The sequence below is a fragment of the Hylobates moloch genome, unplaced genomic scaffold (genome assembly GCF_009828535.3).
Source record: "Hylobates moloch isolate HMO894 unplaced genomic scaffold, HMol_V3 SCAFFOLD_8, whole genome shotgun sequence".
In the NCBI taxonomy this organism is placed as follows: domain Eukaryota; kingdom Metazoa; phylum Chordata; class Mammalia; order Primates; family Hylobatidae; genus Hylobates; species Hylobates moloch.
The window spans coordinates 43,455,207-43,477,085 of NW_026652283.1; the positions used below are offsets into that span (position 1 = coordinate 43,455,207).

General features: G+C 48.8%; 1 protein-coding gene across 5 annotated transcripts in view; it reads right to left on the reverse strand.

The window, feature by feature from the left end:
- HIVEP3 (HIVEP zinc finger 3) overlaps window positions 1-21,879 on the reverse strand; it is a 523,062-nt gene that overhangs the window by 172,446 nt on the left and 328,737 nt on the right. For 2 of the 5 annotated variants that reach the window (XM_032160467.2, XM_058443210.1), the window contains one exon: window positions 19,850-19,929. The exons of 2 other annotated variants lie outside the window; for them this stretch is intronic. The gene's annotated coding sequence lies outside the window, so the exon portion shown is untranslated. Of the gene's footprint in view, window positions 1-8,311; window positions 8,366-19,849; window positions 19,930-21,879 lie in introns of those variants that run through there. One more of the 5 variants, XM_058443209.1, reaches the window with a different exon arrangement.

A 21,879-nucleotide genomic window follows, 5' to 3' on the forward strand; every position in this document is an offset into this window, starting at 1 on the left:
AAAGTCCATCCTATTCCAAAGCTCTTATCATTCCCCAGAAGCTGAGAACTGGTGTGTGTGTGTGTGTGTGTGTGTGTGTGTGTGTGTGTGTGTGTGTATAGACACAGACTGTCTGCTGGAGTGCAGTGGCACAATCACAGCTCCCTGAAACCTCAAACTCCTTGGTTCAAGGGGTTGTCCTGCTTCAGCCTCCCGAGTAGCTGGGACTACAGGTGTGCATCGCCACGCCCAGCTAATTTTTAAATTTTCTGTAGAGACAGCGTCTTGCTTTGTTACCCAGGCTAGTCTTGAACTCCTGAGCTCAAGTAATCCTCCTGTCTTAGCCTCACAAAGTGCTGGGATTGCATCCATGTACCACCGTGCTGAGCCTGATCTGTGTGTTTTATCAATGGACATTGGAGATGGTTCTTGAGGGCCAGGGGTGACACACAGTTGAACTAAAATGAGATGTGCCCTCTCCCCGGCAGAACATACTAAAGTGCTCAGCTGGTGCTCACGTGGCTGCAGGCCTCCTGCCTGTGTGATCCCAGGGTTAGTTTGTGAGCCACGGAGGACAAGGCACCCTTGCACCACATCCTTCCACAGGCACAGCTCTGGGGGCACACGTCCTCTGGGCCAGAATGGTGCAGCGCTGGCCTAGCCCCTCTCTCCTTGCTTCCCCAGAGACCATCCTAATGGGATGGGCAGGTGATCCAGTGGGTTGGTGGCACCTGAGGGAGGAGGGGCTGGGAGGGAAACCTTGTGTTCAGCTACATGAGTTCCACTGCCACAACCTTATGACTATGTCCCCTCCTCCTGATATGGACTGGCTGCCCCAACTTAGATGTTCTTTCTGACTATGTGCGAATTCCGATTCATTTACAAATCTGCTCCCAGCTCCCCTCTGGGAATGGTGAAGCCCTGCTCAGGCACATCCCTCCCTCCTCTAACGCTATCCCTGATGACATTTCCCCGGCTATTACATAATCAAGGGAGCTTAGCCAGGACTTTAATTGGAAAGCTCTTCCCCAAGGGTCTCCACGGATATCACTTGTGCCAGCCCAAGCCCTCTTACCTCTCAACTCCTCTCTGTGGTCTCTTTCTCTCTCTCTCTCTCATACGCACACAGGGACATGCAGCTGAGGCCACATCTTCTGTGCCTGTCCTTGGCCACACTCAGTGGCTTGCATGCTTGGTGCTCACTGTGAACTATGCTGCCCTAGGTCTTTCAGGCCCATCCCCGCCAGGAAGTCTTCTCTGAGCACCTCCACGGGTGGCTCAGGGCTGGCCTCCTCCTGGCTTCCGTGGCACTCTGTGCTTATGGCATTGCTGTGGATGTGTCTGTCTCCCAACCTAGGTCGTGAGCTCTCAAGGGTAGGCAAGGAAGCCTGATTCTTCCCTGTGCTCCCAGCCCCTGAATTGGCCCAGCCCCAAGCAGGCTCTGGGAGGGCTGATGGAACAGGTCAGTGAAGCAGAGGGAGGACCCCGCCGAATACCCTGTGGTTGGTGTCTTGCGGAGCTCTGCATTAGCTGCCTTACAGACTTTCCAGAAACACCACGAAATATCAGCTCTAGACAAACCAAAGAAATGAATCCAGTTTTCAGAGTGGAAACTGACGCCCAGCCAGGGACAGGTGGTGCCTAGGGATGCAGGACCTCTTGGTGGTAGAGAAGTCTTAAGGGGGCTCAATGCAAACTCCCTTAGGCCTCTCCACCCTCCTGCTGCCTCTGAGACCTCAGTAAGAGCCTGTGGAAGCTCACTCAGGGCTGTGCTCTGGGGAACTCATTTCTATTCCTTCCAATAGACACCTTCCAAGCCCTGGGCTTGGCCTGGGACTTAGTCCTGGTGCTCGCGGAGCTGTACAGACATGGACCCAAAGAGCTGCAAAGCGGGGTGAAAGTCTAATAACAGAAATGTGCAGAAAAGTGCCACCAGGGAAGATGGGGGAGGTCAGGGGAGACACTGTGGAAGGAATGACATCTAAACTGGGTCTCAAATGAGAGTTTACAAGAGGACTAAGTGGAGATGGGAGATGAGAGGAAGTGGGTGGTTCAGTGAAAGAGAAATGTGCAAAGACAGAGAAACATGAAACAACACAGCAAAATGGGGATCTGCCCAAGTCAAGTGGTGGGGCTGAAGCCCCAGAGACAGAAGGGAACCTGCACTTTAAGGCTGAAGCAGTGGGCAAGGCCACATCAAGAAGGGCTTGAAAGCTACACTAAGCCAACTGGACCCCAGGTGGTAGGAAAAGAGCCTTATATTTGCAGTCCGTGTGCCTCATGCAGAGCTCCCTTCCACCATCCTCAAAGTGGTAAAAGGCACTGGTATATGACATAATCCTATTCTATCCCTTACCCAGGCAACCCCCTAGGTCCTGGAACAAACACTTCACCACTCATGGGAACTCCTCTTAGCCACAGACATCCTTGCATCTCAGAGCTGGAGCTGTGAAGTGCTAACAATTAATCATTGCAGAGATGAGTTCACGGTGACTTCAGAATATGGGGTCCTTAGGGATAAGTTTTAGAAACAGGTTTGGAACTTTAGCAAAAACAGCTTCTCTTGAGTCTGAGTAAAGGGAAAGGGTTATCGCCTGGCTCAGGGCTGGTATGGGCACGGCTGGAGGCTGGGAGGAAGCCCACAGTGGCTGCGTGTTTTCCTGTGAGATTTTACCTACACTGAAAATCCTGGAGCATCTTCTTGGACTCTCACTAGGGCCCAGGACTCAGTAAAAATTCAAGAGCATGAGTCAAAGCAGCCCGGTAGAGGATAGAGCTAAGTCAGAAGAGGCTCAGGACCTGGAGGCAGCCCTCTGTGGCGCGGCCCCTCACTGCCATCTCTATACCAGCACTTAGAGGTTCTTCCCGTCACCGCCCTCCTGGTCCTATCACTGCTGGTGACCCTCATAACCCATGGAGGAACTCAGCAAGTCGTGTGGGGTGCAGGGGGTTGCTGCAGAGCTCGGATGACTATCAGTTCCTAATTGGTTAGCAGCTGTGTGGTCCTTTGTCCTGTCTTCCAAAAGCACTGCCTTTAAAAAAGACCTTTGCCTGACCTTGAGATCAAGTCTGCTCTTTTGACAAATGTGGAAACTGAGCCCCAGCAAGGGGAAGTGGTTAACCCAGGGTCATGAGGGGAGGTGGGGACAGGAGTGCGGGAGGACCCAGGTCTCCTCACTGTCTGTCTCACCACTCTGACTTCCTGGAGGTGACTCAGCGAGACAGGCAGCAGAGGAAGGAAGTGGGAAAGGGAAGCCCAGCCTGCTGGATTCCAGGTCACCACTTTGTTAGTCCAAAGCCACCAACCACCTTGGCCATGCAGCTCTGCCTGGTGCCAGTGACCTTCCAGCCCTTCCTTCCCAAGGCTGCAGCTGCTGACCATTTCCTCCAAGGTCAGGCTCACATGGCCTCTCCAGGGTCTCCAGCGACTCCCTGCCGTACAGTCCCATGGTGCTGCCCTCCTGCTGGGGTCAGGAGTCACCTCCATAGACCTGGCATGTGGCTGAACCTGTGCAGGCCGAAGGTTCATCAGTGAGATGAGAGGAGGTGTAATTACTGCCTCATGTTTAATAGCTGGGCTCTGGGGTCTGTTTTCAGTTTTCATCACTTGCTGGCTACGGGTGCTTTGATCAACCTTCCTGAACTCAGTTTCTTTAATCTGTAAAATGAGATTACAGGCAACAGTACCTACTTTGTAGTTTGCTTGCAGGATTAGATGAGATAATGGCCAGCCGCAGACCATGAACTTAAGACACATTGGCTCTTGACATCAGTGACTGTGCTAGGTGTGTTCACATGCATCCTCTCATTTAATCTTCACAACAATCTGCCAGGTGGATACCATTATTCTCTTTCACTGGTGAGGTGAAGGTACACAGCTCATGGCCAGATGTGAACCTGGTTCTGTCTGATTCCAGAGCCTGAATATTCTCCTACCAGCTACAGAACCTTCTCTTACTGTTATATGGTCAAGTGCCCGTTTTTGTCCTACCACCACGTGCTTGTGTGGACAGGGCCTCTTCTCCTTCTCCCTGGATTCCAGTCCTGGCTCTGACACTTCTCAGGAATGAGACTTGTCTCTGAGCCCCCATTGTCCCATCCATACACTGAAAATTTGGCACTCCCCCAGCCTCCTTCTTGGAGGAACACACAAGAGAACGGATGTGATGGTGTTTTGCAAACTGTACCTTGCTGTTTGAATGCAAGGTGTTACTCCCCCAAACAGAAATGCTTTTGGGACTGTTACGAGTGCAGCCTGAGGGCAGAGATCCAGGAGGACCAGGGCCTGTAGGAGCACCTGCCTTGGCCACCACAGGAACTGCTGCAGGTCCCTTCAGTCTGTGGCTTTCTAGATGTTGAGAGCAGGTCCTTGAGAGCAAGGCGGGGAGGCTGCAGACAGTACAAGTCTTTGTTTCCTTCCCTGTTTCCTCCACTGCACTGTAAGTTCCTCAAGGGGAAGGACTGGCTCACAGCACATCACTTGGATGGATGGCATTCACCTCCCTCTCCAGCCACATGGGCTCCTGGGAGCTCACCAAGGGGGCCATGCTGCTTCGCCCCCATGCCCAGCTCAACTCCCCACGGGAAGACATCATCCTTCTCTCATGAACCCAGGTCCCCACCTCAACTGTAGCACTTACTATATCACAAACCCAATTTCTACCTTGAATCCTTTTTGGAACAGGGTCAGGGTTTGAATAAATAAACATACTTGAACTTATTTGTTTTCTGCCTGTTTCTTTTGCTGGATTGTAAGTTCCCTAAGGCACCTTCTGTGTGATACTCATCTTTGTAACTCTCAATAACCAGCCCCAGGAACCTTTGGGGTATGTGTAGCATGGTTCTCTCTCCAACCCGCCTCCTCTCTGTCTTGCAAACTCCCCCTATCTCACGGGCTGGCATGTGTTAGAACTGTGTGTAACAGTAGAAACAACAGGCACCAGTGGATCTGACCACAGGCAAATGGACTGGCTTATCATTTGGGGGTTGCCTCATGTCTTGATGAATTCTGGGTTTACTTTTGGGTTCTAGACTGTGGTTTTTTCGTTTGTTTGTTTTGTTTTGTTTTTTGAGATGGAGTCTCACTCTGTCACCCAGGCTGGAGTGCAGTGGCGCAATCTCAGCCCACTAACCACCTCTACCTCCTGGGTTCAGGAAATTCTCGTGCCTCAGCCTCCCGAGTAGCTGGGACTACAGGTACCCACCACCACGCCAGGCTAATTCTTTTGTATTTTTAGTAGAGATGGGGTTTCACCATGTTGGCCAGGCTGGTCTCGAATTCCTGGGCTCAAGTGATCCTCCCAATTTGGCCTCCCAAAGTGCTGGGATTACAGGCATGAGCCACCACACCCAGCCATGGACTGTGTTTTCAAAGTCACCACTTAAGTAATCTCTTCCAGAACAATGGGCCGATGTTCAAGATACACAATGGGGAGAAAGCAAGGAGTAGGAATCCATCAAAAGCCTCATACAGGTGCCTTCTTTGCTCCTTGACTTTGCCGTTGATGAGTTTACATGCCTGACCACTTCCAGGACATATCAAGCCTGGACATAGCTGGATTGTGAGAGTGTGCTGTGTACTTCTAAGTACTGACTGGACCCATGCAAAAGCCCGGCCTCTTTTATGGCTCAAGGAGTCCTGGTGAAGACAGAATCAAGCCTTCTGGGGGTGGAGATGGAGTATAAACAGACAGCAGTTCTGAGACCCCAGAACCCAGGAAGCAGTTCTAGCTGCTATGAGTCTCTGGCTCTCATCTGTGAAAAGGGAGAATAAAATCCACCCTGCAGAGTTATCACAGGAGCAGCATGAGATTACAATATATAAACACAGGAGCATGGTAAGAATGGGTTCATCCACTCCACAAATAATCATTTAGCATCTACTATGGACCAGGCCCTGTTCCAGGCACTGGGCACAGTATACAGCCAGTGGCACGTGGGCTGGTCCTGAGTGCTATCAAGAAAGGTGAAGCAGAAAAAGGGAACACGGAATGGGGGTGGTGGCAGTAGGAGGTGTTGCCATGTTAAGTAGGGGACTAGAGAAGGCTTCACTGAGAAAGGGACATTTAAGTAAAGACCCAAAGGAAGTGAGGGATGGGCCATGTGCACGTGCTTCCTAACAGAGGAAACAGTAAGTGCAAAGGCCCTGAGGCCGGAGTTTGTAGAACAGTACACAGTCCAGAGGATATTGGGGCAAGACAATCACTGGGGCTGTGAAGGCATTTATGCAACTTCTGAATTTCACTCAGAGACACGAAGCTATGGGAGATTTTCCAGCCAAGATGACACAACCTGACTTTTAGAGCTAATCACTAAACTTTAGCTGCCCCTTCTCTTCAAAGCCTCATTTAATATCCAGACCTCTGCAACTCCAGCCTATGTGCCTCTCCTTTCTCAGATTTCTTCCAGCTTTCCACACCTCTCCAAACCAAGAGGGCCTCGTCATGCTCTGCCACATGCAGGCTGGAAAGGGACCTCGCAGAGAGGCTGTGGTTGGGAAGGGAGAGAAACAGAGCAGTCTTAGGTAATGGATCTTGCTCCCCTCTCTCTGTGCTCTGAGGGCCTCTGGGCCTGGCTCAGCTGCAGCAAACGCACACACTTAGGTGCACGGCGATGCTGGGAGCAATGACAGAGTCCCCGGTGCCCCTTCATCATCTGAGAAAGCTCAGCGCAGAACTGGGAATTTCACTCCATGCTCCCTCACCCTGCTTATCTACCAAAAGGTGAAATCATTTGTTTTAAAATAAAACAACTCCCATCTCTATCAGTGGTTTTTAACCTTTTTTGGGTCACTGGCTCCTTTGAGAATCTGCTGAAGGCTATGAGCTATCAGAAAATGAACATGAGATATGTACTCATTTTCTTATCATTTTAGGGGTTTCACAGATCCTTGAAAATTCGGTGAAGAAACGATTATCTAAGCCAACAATTTCCCAGCCACAGCTCCAGATGAATGAATGAATGAAAGAATGAATGAATGAATGAACAAATAAATAAAGAGGCTGAGTGCAGACGGAGGAACGATGGGGGATGAACAGAGCAGAAAGATGCATCTGCCTGTGGGCACCACGGTTCTTGTTGATGGTTCCTGATGCCTTCAAAGAAGCCAACCGGGAAGTGACATGGGGTCATGGTGTGCCTGACAGGTGACCTCCAGATAGCCAAGCCGATCTCCTTCAGTTCCTCTCGTCTGGCCCCTTCTGTTGCTCTCCTCTGACCCCTCTGGGTGACTATCTTCCTAAAAGGTATCAAAGCACCCGTCCCTGCCTTTCTCAGAGTGTCCTGAACAAAACAGGACTCTTTTCCTGGATGGCTATGGGGCAAGAGAACGAATATAAATTCAGATGTATCAAATGTAAGCAATCACTTTTTCTGGTCATATGGCTGACCTGGCTGAGGCCCAGAGCCCCCACATCGGTCCCTCCCTAACCCTCTTTCTGGGATCCAGGCTTCTGGCCTCCCAGTTCGTTTTAATTTTTGATACATCTCCAGGGAAGGTGGAATGAACACTTAACTCATCCTTAAAGTCACACTTCTCACTGTGAAACTTTTAACACAATCTCATTTTTTTCTAATCATTGTTCTACACTGTAACATAGGGAGACCTCAGGTGGACTGGGGTGGGTAGGAATCCGTCCAAACACACGATTGTCCCAGGGAACTCTTCTGACAGAGAAGCACCTCCAAGGCCCCAGTGATGTGTCTCCCCCACCTCGCCTCTGAGCATTCTGTCTCCTCCTCGGCACCGTGCTCCAGACATCCTGAGCCGGGAGTTCCCCAAACGGACCTGTTTTTTTTCCGCCTCTGTTGCTTCATGTGTGCTGTGCTGGCCACCTGGAACACAGGCCACCACCTGCTTGTCTCATAAGAAAGCTCTTACCTCTCTGCTCAAGCTCACCTCCCAACCTCCTCAGAGAGCCCGTTTCCTTCCCCTGGGAATCCCGCGACCTCACCTTAACCTCAGCACTTAGGACACTATATTTCCAACTTCTACAAAAATCTTTTTGAGAGAACAAAGTTACAGTTTAGAGAAAGACACAAGTGTTTACTTACCGATTCATTTCATGAACTGAGTCTTATTTATCTTTGTTTCCCCAGCAAACAGCACAAGGTACGTATTGATGTTTCCGTAGGTATTTGCAAATAAATGTTTCCCTGGTAGAGTGGTTCTTTCTCTATCCTTCCAGCTGGATTGTCTGTTGTGACCTCAACCCCCTGCTGGTAGGGACCCACCTTTCACCGGCCTCCCTCGGCCTCCACGGGGCACCTGTGAGAACTGTGTGCAAACCACGAGGGAATGGGCGCCGAGGGGCTCACTCGGGAGTGAACTCACCAACTTAGTGTTTGGAGGTTGTGCCTCAAGTTATGGCTGCCCTGGTGAGTCTGTGCTTTCTGGGATCCGGGTGGGTAGGGTCACTGGCGGGGAAACCTCCTCCAGCAAGTTGTCATAGTAACCAGGACTTTCCATTTCATGGGAGAGAGTCCCTGGGAGGAAAAACACACCAAGGGCTTAGGGGGAGTGGTAGGAAGCCATGAAAAGCCTCTGACGCTGTCCTCCCGTACCCTTTGCTTTGCTTCCTACTGGTTTACATGCTCAAGGTAGAGGCCATTATGTGTGGGCATCTGAGTAGAAGCTGCTGAAAATAGCCGCCCGACTATTTCAGGGAGCAACTGAATATGCATGAAGCTATTTTAGAAAAGATGTCCCTGGCCCAGCTAACCCAAACCCCATCCTTTCCCTTAGAAGTGCCAAGACAAGTTGAATGGGACCTTTCTTAGTCTTTCCCACCAGGGTGGGGGTGCTTCAGGAGCCACAGAAACAGCACCCTGGCTAACGTTGGCCTTGCAGCCTGCTGGCTCCGCCTCCCAGTCCCGTGGTCACAGAGGCTGCTAGCCAGACAGCTCAGCCTTCCACAGTCCTCCAGGGCCTTGGCAGCCTTCAGCAACTACTTTGCCACAATCCCGTGTGCCTAGGTCTTTGGGAGTCTCAGATCTTAGATATTTCCACATGTTTGTTCATTTATTCATTCAATACACTTGTATTGCTGGATAACATGTGCGAGGATTGTTTTGGGTGCTGGGAAAAAAAGGTTTCTGACACCAGCTTATGGCGGGGGAGTGTGGACAGGTGAGTAGAAAGACAATAACCATAAAGTTCCAAAACAGAGAGGAATCAGGTGTTGGGAGGTCTGGGGAAGGAGCCCTTGCTTCTTCCTGATGGCTACAGAAAGAAGATAGCATTTGAGCTGAGCCTTGTCTGAGAAACATGGCTGGCTCAAGGGGCAGGGGATGGCTGGGTGTGGCAGGGGCACCCTGGTGGGAGGGTGTGCCTGCCAGGAAGTGAGAAAGAAGGGCAGGAGACTGTGGGGACACTGAATGCTGGGCTAGCAATGCCTTCTCTGAGTCCTCAAGGTGGGATGGGGAGCACCCCGCTTCTATGAGCCTGAAGTGCCTGGTGCACCCTTGCCACTGCCTTCAACCTAGACCAGAAGTGCCTTGGGCCAGGAGCCTGGTCAGATCCTCCTGGGCATCTCCAGAGCCCTGTGCCAGGCTTGGGACTGAGCACACTTACATATTGTTGACTGAAAGCATGGATTCTGGCCCGGCACAGTGGCTTACACCTGTAATCCCAGCACTTTGGGAGGCCGAGGCGGATGGATCACCTGAGGTCAGGAGTTTGAGACCAGCCTGGCCAACATGGTGAAACCCCGTCTCTACTAAAAATACAAAAATTAGCCAGGCGTGGTGGCGGGCACCTCTAATCCCAGCTACTCGGGAGGCTGAGGCAGGAGAATCACTTGAACCCAGGAGGAGGAGGTTGCAATGAGCCAAGGTCGCTCCATTGCACTCCAGCCTGGGTGACAAGAGTGAAACTCCATCTCAAAAACAAAAACAAACAAACAAAAAAGAAAGCACGGATTTTGGAGCCAGACTTCCTGGGTTCACATCTGGTCTCTGCCCCTTACTCGCTGTGACCTTGGGCAAGTTATCTGACCTCTCTTTGCCTCGGCTATAAAATGGGAATAATAATACAGTCTATCTCATGGAGCTTCTTGGTGAAAAGACTCCATTACATGAATTAATACATGTCAAGGGCTTAGAAGTCTATGTGGCACATAGCAAGCAATACATAAAAGTGTTAACTATATTATTCTAAAGAATATAGATTTTTATCTTGACAATGGAGTGCCATCAATAACAAGTTTTCTTTCTAAATTGAAAATAGCTTTATTGCTTTGACTGATCGTATCATATGTACCCACTGTAAAAAGTTAAAGCATTATCAGTATAAAGAAGAATGGAAAAAAATCCCCTTAAATCCTGACTCAGATAACTACTGACATGACCATCTGCTATGGCCTGAATGTATGTATCCCTCCAAAATTCGTATGTTGAAATCCTGACCATCAAGGTGATAGTATTAGGAGGTGGGGCCGTTGGGAGATGATTAAGTTCTGGGGACCGAATCTTCATGAATGGGATTAGTGGCCTTATAAAAGAGGCCAAAGAAAGACTTCTCATCCCCTCTACCATTTGAGAACACAGCAAAAAGGTAACACCTATGAATCAGAGAGTAGAGCCTCATCAGATCATGAATCTGCCTTGATCTTGAATTTCCCAGCCTTGAGAACTATAAGAAATAGATTTCTGTTTTTCTAAGCCGCTCAGTTTATGGTATTTTGTTATAGCAGCCTGAATGAACGAAGACACTATCTTTTTAGATACAGTCAATCCTCATTATTCATAGATTCTGTGTTTGCAAATTTATCTACTTGATCGAATTTATTTGTAACCTCCAAATCAATACTTACATTCATAGTCACTTGTGGATGTGCAGAGTGGTGAATTTTTTTTTTTTTTTTTAGATGGAGTCTCACTGTATCTACAACCTCCACCTCCCGGGTTCAAGCGATTCTCTTGCCTCAGCCTTTCGAGTAGCTGGGATTACAGGCCTGCGCCACCATGCCCAGATAATTTTTGTATTTTAGTAGAGACAGGGTTTCACCATGCTGGCCAGGCTGGTCTTGAACTCCTGACCTCAAGTGATCCACCCACCTTAGCCTCCTAAAGTGCTGGGATTACAGGCGCGAGCCACCGCACCCAGTGTGGTGAAAATTTTGAGTTGCCTAATGTGCGTGTTCCCAGATGAGGCTAAATGAGGCGACCTTCTGCCTTCTAGTTTCAGATCCCATATGGTAAACAAGTGTCCACAAAAAGGACACTAGGGACAGTTTTCGCAGTTTTGCACTTTTTGTTTGGTGATTTTACTTTTTCAAATGGCCTCCAAGTACGGTGCCGAAGTGCTTTCTGGTGTTCCCAAGCACAGGGGAGCTACTGTGTGCCTTACAGAGAAAATACTGTGTTAGGTAAGCTTTGTTCAGAGAGGAGTTACAGTGCCGCTGGCCCTGAGTTCAATATTAATGAATCAACAATCTATGTTAAATAAGGTATCTTAAAACAGAAACACACATAAAACAAAGTTAATATATTGATCAGTTGAGAAAAACATTGTAACCAGAGGCTCGCAGGAATCTTATGCGGTAGTTCGCCTAGGAGCAACAGTTCAGTATTTGCTAATTCTGTGTTTGTGAGGACTTTATAGAACATAACTACTATGAATAACAAGAATCAATGACATCTTTCTAGATGCATGGATGTACACTTCTTTGCAATTTGGAATGGACATTCCATACCCTTTTGATGCTTTAAAGAATCATATGTTAATATGTCAAAGGCATCTTTCCATTTTCATAAATACAGGTCCTCAGATGGCTGCATCACTGTGCACGTTTCTGTAATGAATAACCAGTAGCTCCCTACTGATGGACAATTTGGTTGCTTTCCATTATTTGCTATTACAAACAATACTATGATGAACATCCTTAGTGGTAATAATAAAAGAGCTAGCATTTATTCAGCACTTAGTAGGGGCCCCACCCTCTGCTAAGAGTTTTACAAGTGTTATCTCACTTAAGCTTTGCCACAAGCCTATGAAAGTGGTATTATTATGCCCACTTTGTGGAAGAGGACTTTGATGCTTAGAGACGTTAAGGAACTCTTCCAGGGCCAGGTGGCTTGAAACAAGGTCTCTCTGATCTCAGACTCCACACTCTTAACTAATGCTCTGCTGCTTTCCTACACACATAAACCCTGGACACTTTAGGATACTTGTTTAGAAGTGAACTACTGAGTTGAAAGGTGGGGACATTTGAAAGTATGGATATATAATCTCCCCTCCAGAAAATGTGTATCAATTTGTGACCCACTAAACAGTGCTCCAGTGTTCCTGTTTCTCATTCTATGTTTCCCCAAGTATTTTCATTCTTTGAAACGGCCCCCGAAGGACACTTTGATTGTTTAATGTGTATCCTTTGCCCCTGGGTGACGACTCTTCACATGCTTTCTATCCTCTGTATTTTGTCATTTGTGAATTGCTTGTTCATAGCCTCTGCCCATTTTTCCGCTGGCAGTTTGTCTTTAATACTTCACTTACAAGGGCTCTTTGGGTATTAGTGCTGCTAACCTTTCACCCATCAAGCCTATGTTGAAATACTTTTCTTAGTTTGTGATCATCCTTTAACCTGATTATTGTGGGGTGTTTGCCCATAGGGTTTTTAATTGTTTTCCTTCACAGTTTCTGGATTTGATATTACATGTAAGGAGGCATTCTTCATTCCGGTATGACACAAATATTCCCTCGTTATCTTTCTTTTGGTATCACTATGGTTTCATGTTTTTTAATCTCCTTGGAATTTATTTTGGTGTAGGAACTGAGGTAGGGAGCCAGTTGTATTCCCTTCCCTCCCTACAAATAGCTTGCTGGTTGTCTTTAGAACACATCAGGAATCACCTGCATTTTCATCTCTAATTCTCAATGCCATGCATTCACAAACCAATCCTCACGTACACTGATATCTACTTCTGGGCTCTCTGTTCCTTGAGCCACAGGTCTATTTCTGTACCAACACTGATTTTTTTTCTAGGCCATTCATCCATGTTTATTTTTCCAGATGTACTTTGTAAACATTTTATGAAAAATCTTTTTGGGATTTCGAGATTCAATTTTATTTATAGAACAATTTATAATACCTTCTTCAGTTGACTCTTCATAATTTTATGCTTTTATTTCTTTGGAGAATGAAGTCTTTTTCCCTCTATGCTTTCTAACTGCCATATTTTGGTACCACCTTCTTGATGAAAGCTTTTCTACTCAGCCCTGCAAGAGTCTTTTCTAATCTCTCCCCACTCAGCACTCTGCCTTTTGCATGCCCCACCCAACTTTTTTACCCAGAATTATAATTACTGCTCAGACAGTGAGCTCCTTGAAGGCAGGGTCCTTGCATGGCCTATTTGTACATTTCCTACCACACCTGGCAGGTTGTCGGGGCTCTGGAGATATTTGCAGGGTGAATGAATGAATGAACAAGTGAATGAAAGACATCCTCCCGGAAAGCTGATTGTGAAATGAAACAAATTGATTACAAAAACCCTCTTTCATAGGCTTTCATTAGAAAACAAAATATTTGTCCTTGGCTAAATCCCCAAGAACATGTCAGAATGAGAGAAGTGGCTCACTACTAGACTGCGTGTCATGTGCCACACGCCCCAACACCTGTCCCCAAAGACTGCCACCCTCACCAAGCAGCAGGGCATTTCTCAGGCACGCTCTCAGGCAGGCTCTCAGGCTCTAAAAGGCCTCCAGGAGAAGGAACACAATTATTCACCATGTGCCTGCCACTGAGCTAGACTTTGACCAATAAGATACAACACCCTGAAAGTTGGGATCACTAGTCCCATTTTGCAAATGAGGAAACTGAGTCTCAGAGAGATGTAACCCTACCTAGTAAGCAGTAGGGCCAGCTGAAGCCAGGGCTGTGGGACTCTAAAAACCTTGCCTCTCCTATAGTAACCTCCAGACCACCAGAGTCTGGGAGGTTGAGGGACTGTGGCCCAGAGGGGAATGAGGTACAGAGTCAAAGAGCAAGGGTCCTGCTGTCACTAAACCAAGACAGTCCCTAGAAAACTTGTTTCCCCCAAAGCTGTATGATGCCGCTTCTATAAATCATTCCTAAAGAGCTTGGGTCAAAGAGCTACTGTCAGGCAGGGGGCACATCACACAGGCATTACTGTTGCTATGGGACTGGGGAGTGGAGGGATGGGGGAGGTGGTGGACTTGCCATGGAGGCGGGGTGTTGGTCTCCAGTACCTATCTGGAGATGGCCCTTCAGAGTCCTCCTCCTTGCTTGCCCAGGGGGTTGCGGCTTTTAGACAGCCCTGCAGTTCCCTCCTGGGAGTGCTGCCAAGCAGCCACTTCCTTATCAGGCTGGCAGTGGCTGGGCAGGCCTCAGCTTATTTCTAAGCCTGGATTAGAGCTCAGGTTTCTCATGAAGGACCATGGGTTGGGGGCCAATACATTTACTGGACTTGACTCTGTGCCTGGCCCAGTGTAGGCCCCAGGGACATGGGGATGAGCAGCCTACAAGCCTCCTGCTTCATGCAGCTCCATTCTGATCAGGAGGTGAATCACAAGGAAAACCCCCAACCCTGCCCAAGAGCCACAGTAGAGATCTCTAATGCTGAGGGTGCCCAGATTTGGGGGGTCAGCCGGCTGCAGGCTGTGGAGGTTGGATGTCAGGTGAGGGCATATGGGCTTCATCCTGTGGGCAGAGGGAAATGCCCTACATTTTGAAGCAAGAGCCTGCCACGGTTAGCTTTGTGCTTTAGAAACAGACCAACTAGGTATATTCGTTTTCAATAAACGTGAATTCTTTCTCAGGTGAAAATTAAAGTGTTTCCATTTTGGACAAATAATCACAACATAAGGAATTGCAGCAGATGGCTATGGCCCTGGATGAGCCACTTACCTATGGGGCTGATGAAGGGGAAGAGCCCTGGGCTTGGAGTGAGAGACCCACATCCACGATCAAGTCCCTGCCACCATCTTGCTGTGTGACCTCCAGCAAATGACTTCCCCATCTCAACCTCGGTTTCCTCATCTATCAAATGGGAATACTGCCACTTAATACACAGGGCTGTCTTCAGGACAAAATGGGGTATCAAATGACACTGTGCATTTGTACCTACTTGACAAATGTGAGGCATGAGGGTGAGATTCCTGAAGACCAGTCCACACCCCCAAGGGCATTTCAGATGCCCCACAGCCTGCAATGTCTTGGGAAGTCTCTCTCAGCTGTTCCAGCTCCAGTCAAAGACTGTCCTGTAAAAACATGACCGCATCCAGAGACGCAATCTCCCGTGTGTTTGGTGGGCCACCTGCCCACGGGGCACAGCCTGCTGGGCCATGAGCATCAACAGCAGCCCCTTCCTGGTGGGAGAAGGAACAGGGAGCCGGCTCGTTCTCTAAGAGCAGAGTGCTGGCAGGCGATGAGGAACATTTTAAGGTGGGATGCTTCTTCCTGCACCGTTGGCAGCTGTCTACATAAGGTGCCCATTATGTGCAGGCTCCAAGGCCAGCAGGCCTGAGAGGCCAAGCTGAAAATAGTGTCAGATGTGCACCCGCCAGACACAATGAACATCCGAAGGTCAGACGCCTCCAAGCAGCCACCCAGGCAGGAGCGCAGCAGATGGGCACCAAACAGCTGTGGCAGCTGCTGCCTCTTGTTCCTCCCAGGCACAGAGACAGACGGCCCTATGCAGCAGCCTGGTTCAGTAGCCCAGCTTGAGTTAAAAAATAGAATGTAGAGTATAATCCTGATTTTTTCTTTTAAAAAAATCTGTGTAAGTGCATAGAAAAAAAAGTGGAAGAGGGATTCACTAAATAGCCCAGTCATGGATGTGGAATAGTAGGTGAATTTTTTTTTCCTCTACTTTCCAAAATTTTCTCAATACATATGTATTACTTTTGTAATCAGAAGAATACACAATAAGATGCTATGTTATATATTCCTATGAAATATATAAAACCATTAAATTGCATATGCTTATGACATGTGGTATATATGTGTGTGTGAATACATTTATACGGCTGGCTGGTGTTAAAGATTAACATTCTCCAACCCTGCATCGTACAGAAGAGACGGAGGCCCCAGGAGCAAAGCAGGAAGCAGAGAGGCAGATTTTCACTGAGGCTGGTGTTGCACTGGAGTTTCCCCAAGCCTTGCCCCACTTAATTCTGTAGTTGGTTTTATTCCCACTTGATGGAGATGGAAACTGAGGTACAGAGAAGTGAACTGATTCACTCAAAGATGACCAGCTCGGAAGCCATAGAGCCAAATTGCAACCCTAGCTTTCCACCCACAGCCCACTGAGCTTCAAGAAAGGAAGGCTTTTGAAAAAAGAACAGAACAAAACAACAACAAAAACGCCCTGCTCCTTGAAGCCTCAAACATTCAGAAAGCAACTCCTTAAGGGAGTGAGTTTTGAACTGTTTCCTGAGCGCCTCTAGGTGCACGCGTTTCTTAGTTCTGGGGGGCTCATGGTTGTCTTCCCAGAGCTGCCCACGGGAGCCTTTGAGAGGATGGGTAACAAATCATGACGTCGGGGCACAAAGGGCACAGCAAATCCCAAGGTGGGACTGGCTGGCAGGTGTCAGGCCTTTGGGACAGGGTGAGGGGGAGTGAGTTGGCTGGAGAGGCTGCTGTCTAAACTCTCAGTCTTCCAGTGCTTTGGGAGGGGCAGCACCCCGCAGCAACGCCAGATGCCCTGATCTGAGGCCTTTGCTCCAGCTCCTCCCGCTGCATGAGTGCCATCTCTATCCCCGTATGCTGCCCTCAGTCTTCCAGGGCCCAGTTCATCCAGGTATTTGTGCATTCTTATTGGTGAACACATTTTAATTGAAGGCCTGCTAGGTGCTAGAGCAAAAGACATAGTATCAACCCTGTAGGTGCCTCTAGTGCTCAGAGGAAGGCTACCCAGGGTCATTCAAGCATAGACTCTGGGGCCAGACAGTCTAGGCTCACCCTGGCTAAGCCACTTCATAGCCCTGTGTGTTTGGGCCAGTCACAGTCTGTGCATCAGTTGTCATCTGTAAAAGAGAATGAAAACAGCACCTGCCTCATAGACTAGTGCAGGTGGAGTGTACATCTGTGTAAAGCTCTTAGAGAACAGTGCCTGGCATGTAGTAAGTGCTCAATAAACCTCAGTTGCTATAAACATTCTCATCATTACCCTCTGGTGCAGATTCCCTCCTTATGGTGCCCACCCTGCTACCTCCTCTATGGTCCCATAGCACTTTGAACACCCCTCCACGAGAGCACTGATGGGCATGCAGTACAGGTGTCTGAGGCCCTGTTCCCTCCTTCTCTCTACCTGGGTAGAGACTGAGTTTATTTGTCTCCATCCCAGCACCCAGCACAGATGTTATAACATCACCAGGGTTATGTCAGCATTTGCAGGTAATGTGTGCCCTCAACTCCAATCAAGAAAAGTCTTAGAGGCATTAGAGTCTGTCTATCTGGACTTATCACGGAGCTCATCCATGCTGCCCTTGAACTGTGGGGTCTGACCCTGGGTGTGACCTTCCCAATGAGAACCAAGTTGATGAGGGAGCTGTGTGCTAAGCTTCCATGAATGCTTCTCTGTGACAGGGAGTTCTGCTGGGCAGGACGTTGAAAACACCAACCACTGACACCCCACCACATCCTGGTGTTTCCCGTGCCATGCCTTTCTCCATCGGGGCCCCATGTCCCCGCTGCTGATCTAAGAACTCCCATGGATCTTTTGGGTGCCAGTGCTCCTGGCCCCACCCCCACAATGCTTCTCCTAGCCACAGCCCCCACTGAATGTAGCTTCCTCTCTCCTGGGCTTCTCTTGTTTCTGCCCTGGGCCTGTGGGGCTGCTCCCGCTCTCAGTGTGTGGCTGTTCCTTTGTCTATGTGTCCCTTCTGGAGAAGGGGCAAACTTGCTCTTGTTTGGGCCCCCAGTGTCCACCAATGCCAGGATCAGAGGGGTGTCAGGAAAGCTCTGCTGAGCACACTTTTCAGAGGAAAGTCAAGCCCGCTGGCCTGACCTCCCGTTAAGGCATGCACGCTGAATGATCACACCACCTTCTGAACCCAAAACTCACAGGTGGCTCTAGGCCAGCCCTGCCCATCGATTGCCACTCACTCCATCGCAGGGCTGAGTCGGCAGGAAAGCCCCGAAAGTAAGTGCTGAGTGTGTGGTGTGCACCGTGCTGGCCTCTCGCTCAAGCTCTTATGTTTGACTCTGGCACCGCTGCGGGAGGTGGGTGTTCTATACAGAGAGGCCTTCCTGAGGCTCTGATGGTTCCACTGCTCCTCAAAGGAGGGGCAGGGCAGGGTTGGAGCAAGGCTCTCTTTGGCCCCAGAACCTACTCATTCTACACTCCTGTGAGACGACAGGTGTGAAAGTGTTCTGAGTTCTACCAACAGAGGAAACTGTAAAACCAGAGAATTGCCAGCTATTACCCACCACACAGAAACCACTCTAGGACAACCTTGCTATCAAGAAGAAGTCTTCAGGGGCCTTGGGAACAGCACTGAATCCTTACAGAATTGCTGCCCAGGAGGGGGTGGCCTATTGTCCTTCAGGGGCAGGAAAGGAGGAGAGTGAGTGGGAGCTGGACGAGCGGAAGAGAAGCAGCCCTGTGGCTGGAGTGGCAGCCCACCCAACACAGGACGGGGCCCTGGGGACCTGAAAGGATGCAGAGGGATGCTGGAGTCTGTGACAGCTGAGGCCACAGACACTTCTGCACGGGGTGTCCTGCCCTGGGCCCCTATTGAGGTTCTGCAGGTTCTGACATGTGCACCTCCTCTCATCTTGGCCTCCCCACCACCTTCGTCCCCACCCTCCCACACCCCGGTAGGGGCCTCTCTCAGAACCACAGGGCTGACTGTCTCCCTTCCCTGCTTGTGTAGGACCCAGCCCGAGCTCCTGGGTAACCTTCAGAGTCCTGCCGCTCTCTTGGTCTCACTCCCACCCTCCTCCTCTTGGGCCCTGCATCCCAGAGACTCCACTGCTCCACTTGCTGTCCCTTCGGCTCAGAATGCTCTTCTTCCATTTTTCACCTGGTGAACTTCTATTCATCCTTCAAAGCCCAGTTCAAGTGTCACCTTTAAATTATCTTCCTTGAACTACCCCCACAACCAAACCCCGACAGAATAGGGCCCTCCTGCCTTCACAGGTTTTGCTGTTCTGTGGCTATTTGCACATCGATCTCCTCCACTGGAGCAGAAGCTTTTTGAGGACAATGCCATGATTTGTTCATCTCTGTGCCTCAGTGCCCAGCACAGAGGATAGAGCACAACAGGCAATAAATGATGTCCTGATGACGAGGTCATGAGAGGGCAGGCATGGGGCTGGTGATTGCATCCGAGTTTGACTTCCAGCAGCGTTTACTAGGAGGAATACAGGTCCCTCACCAAAATGCACACATACACATATATGGTGAACACACAGCCCAGTCCAGGATCTCTGTGACTGTAAAGTCCATGGAGCAATCAAACAGGAGACTGAGTTCTAAGGATGTGGTACACAGCTGCAGTGTCAGCCCCACTGTCCTCCCCAGAGCCCAGGGCCTTGGCTTGAGCCCTGCTGGCTTCACCGAGTCCCACTCCCTCACTTTGCAGACAAGGAAACAGAGACCCAGAAAGGAGGTGCTTGCTTGAGATTTTCCTGAGCAATAAAGGCAGGCCTGGGGTCAGAAGCCTTTCCCTTGGCTCCTGGCCCAGGACTCTCCATCACCATATGCTGCCATTTGCAGAAATGCCAGCTGCAGGACTCGGGACATTTGGGTGGCTTTTTCCCTAAAGTGTCGGTAGCGTGTGGGGCTCCATTCTCCTGCCCGAGGCTAAGGTCATTCCTGTCTACCTCCTGGCCTCAAAACACAGCCTAATGGCCTTTGGGCTGTGCTGAAACTGCCCTGTGTCCTGTGGGGGATGGGGAGGGCTCACCTGCCAAAAACCAGCCGTGGTCTCATGGTCGAGATGTGTCAGAGATTTCTAGAGCTTGGAGAACTGTGTTGGAGGGAGGCCTGTGGGAAGTAGAGAAAGTGAGAATATTATGCCACTGCCATCTGTCAACTTCCATCTGAGTCTGAAAAATGTACCCTAAAATGGTGAGCACACAGCCTTGCTGAAAGCAAAGCCCCAACCACCACCCCTTCTCCAACATGGTTATGACGAGGTCAAGATCAGGTCCCTGCGGATGAAACCACAGCCTCAAAACCCCAGTACAGAGCTGAAAGTCACAAGTTGTCTGCCCCTGGGAACCCCACAGGTATGCTGGTCCTGTGCTCAGGCCTAAGGCTGGAGGAACTCCCACTTTCAAACACTCCTCTGGGAAAACACCCTTTGTGGGTTCCCTAAGCACTGTTCATTGTAATTCACTCTTTCTTGCTTTCATTATTCATTCATTCATGCAAGCATTCAACAGCCATTTGGGAAAGTTGTTAGGTGCTGGCATCAGGTCCTCATAGAGATGAAGTCTCTGAGTGGGACAGCCTAGATCCAGTAAGAAAGGCATGCATAGACCCAGGACAAATGCCACAGGCTAGTGGGTTGCCTCCCTTCTCCAAGTGACCTCTGTGCCAGGTGCTGGGCAAAGCACTTTGGTTAAGCCGTGCAGGATGGCAGAATGTTCCTACCATTTTGGGTACAAGGACCTCTCTTTGTATGAAATTATTTCTCCAAACTCCTCCTGATGGTAACTGTATACCTATTATCTTCTCGTTGAGAAAATAAACAATACAAAAGTTACAATGAACTAATGCTTTACAATTAACTTGTATCTTAGTAATTATAGCACCACTACATATATTTAAATTACGGTTGGACACGTACTCATTTGAGACATGTTATTTATGTCTTCTGGGCTTAAGGCTTTGAGCCCTTGGGGATCCATTCATTCAATATTCATTCATTCAACAAACATTTATAGAGCATCTCTGAGATGTCCAGCCCTCTGGTTCAAAGGTTAGGGATCCTGGTTCAAGAAGGAGCTGCAGCTCTGCAGTGAGGTACACTTAAGCTTAAGCCCAGGTAACACTGGATGTGTGCCCTTAGGGAGGCCATCTGGTCTTCCTCCAGCTCTGAGTTCTCAAGAGTAAGATGGAGATGTAATCCTGACATTGGAAAGTTGTTATGAGGCATAAATGAGATAGTAGAAAGCACCCAGGTAAGGGCCTGGCACAAAGCAGAAGCTCAACAAACGGGCACCCGAGGATTATCATCATCACCATCATCCCCATCAACATCAACATCATTACTATCAACAACAGCAGCAGCACCACCACCACCACCGTCTTGCTTCCCTTCTCTTACTGAACCTTGAGAAGCCTTTCCTTGTCCCTCTACTAGGGTATACAGTAGTTTCTACCTTATAATAGAGTTATTTGTATCCACACTTATAATACCTTATAATAGAGTTATTTGTATCCACATTTTCTTTCTTTGGTTCATGCCCAGCTCTGTAATTTCAGAGTTGCGTGAACTTAGGTAAGTTATTTAACCTCTCTGAATTTGTTTCCCCATATGTAAAATGGGAACTGTATTTTTAGTAATTCATTGAATTGTAATGACTAAATGAACTGATGTACATAAAACCTCAATACAGCCTCTGTCATGTGGTAAATGCTCAGATACTGCAGGTTATTATTGTTCATGTTATTGTTATTATTATTACCATTATTATTAATACAATTTCTCTTCCTGGCCTGTGAGCCCCTAGGGGCATAGTCCATTGAAAATTCATTTCTGTCTCCCCACAGAGTCTAGCACAAGGCCGGTCTCCCAGCAGACATTAATAAATGATTGCTAAAACAGTCTTGGAGGTTCACACAGATCAAGTGCAAAATAACTCAAGGGGCATGGTCAAGGGTAAAGAGCCTTGTTAGGACCCTGAAAAACTCTAACAGATGTCCTGAAGGGAGCTCTTTGTCACCCATGGAGCCAAGCTGCGGGACTGCTAGGACCATTCATTCATT